Genomic DNA, 1,347 nt, shown 5'->3' with positions numbered 1-1,347 from the left:
AATACTAATAATACGAATAACAACGCAATAACAAGACTAATAATACTAATAATACGAATAACAACGCAATAACAAGACTAATAATACGAATAATACGAATAACAACGCAATAACAAGACTAATAATACTAATAATACGAATAACAACGCAATAACAAGACTAATAATAGTAATAATACGAATAACGACATAATAACAAGACTAATAACACTAATAATACGAATAACAACGCAATAACAAGACTAATAACACTAATAATACGAATAACAACGCAATAACAAGACTAATAACACTAATAATACGAATAACGACGCAATAACAAGACTAATAACACTAATAATACGAATAACGACGCAATAACAAGACTAATAACACTAATAATACGAATAACGACGCAATAACAAGACTAATAACACTAATAATACGAATAACGACGCAATAACAAGACTAATAACACTAATAATACGAATAACGACGCAATAACAAGACTAATAATACTAATAATACGAATAACGACGCAATAACAAGACTAATAACACTAATAATACGAATAACAACGCAATAACAAGACTAATAACACTAATAATACGAATAACAACGCAACAACAAGACTAATAATACTAATAATACGAATAACAATGCAATAACAAGACTAATAACACTAATAATACGAATAACAACGCAATAACAAGACTAATAACACTAATAATACGAATAACGACGCAATAACAAGACTAATAACACTAATAATACGAATAACGACGCAATAACAAGACTAATAATAGTAATAATACGAATAACGACGCAATAACAAGACTAATAACACTAATAATACGAATAATAACAGAATAACAGGTAAGTCCCGCCCCTCCTCCCGCCCCTTCCCCGGACGCCTGGGTCCCTGGCCGCCGTCGCCAAGGCAACCGAGAGCGAGTCAGTCAAAGGGGGCGGGGAGGGGGCGAGACCAGACCTGTCAATCAAGCCGGGTCCCTGTCAATCAATTCCCAGGGAACCTTTTATCGTTTTTTTAGGAACCTTCCGGAAAGCGAATACATCACCGTCAATCCGGCGCCGGGTTTTTCCAGGTGGGTATTATATTTATATTTATATTTATATTTATATTTATATTTATATTTATATTTATATTTATATTTATATTTATATTATTTATATTTCCCATTCTCTTTTATTATACACAAACATATCTATATTTATATTATCTATATTTATATTATTTATATTTATATCTTTATATTTATATTTATTTTATTTTTATATACATTTATATTCCTATAGATACACGGAAATCTATTTTATCTATATTAATATTAATATTAATATTAATATT

General features: G+C 29.3%; 1 long non-coding RNA gene across 1 annotated transcript in view; it reads left to right on the top strand.

Annotated features, from left to right (window-relative positions):
- Window positions 1-971: 971 nt before the first annotated feature.
- The window catches only part of LOC114590545 (uncharacterized), a 4,838-nt gene continuing 4,462 nt past the window's right edge, over window positions 972-1,347 (top strand). The window contains exon 1 of the long non-coding RNA XR_013391509.1: window positions 972-1,084. This is a non-coding gene — a long non-coding RNA (uncharacterized LOC114590545). The remainder of the gene's footprint in view (window positions 1,085-1,347) is intronic.

This window comes from Podarcis muralis, chromosome W (assembly GCF_964188315.1).
Source record: "Podarcis muralis chromosome W, rPodMur119.hap1.1, whole genome shotgun sequence".
Taxonomy (NCBI): domain Eukaryota; kingdom Metazoa; phylum Chordata; class Lepidosauria; order Squamata; family Lacertidae; genus Podarcis; species Podarcis muralis.
This window is presented reverse-complemented; position numbering and strand designations above follow the sequence as displayed.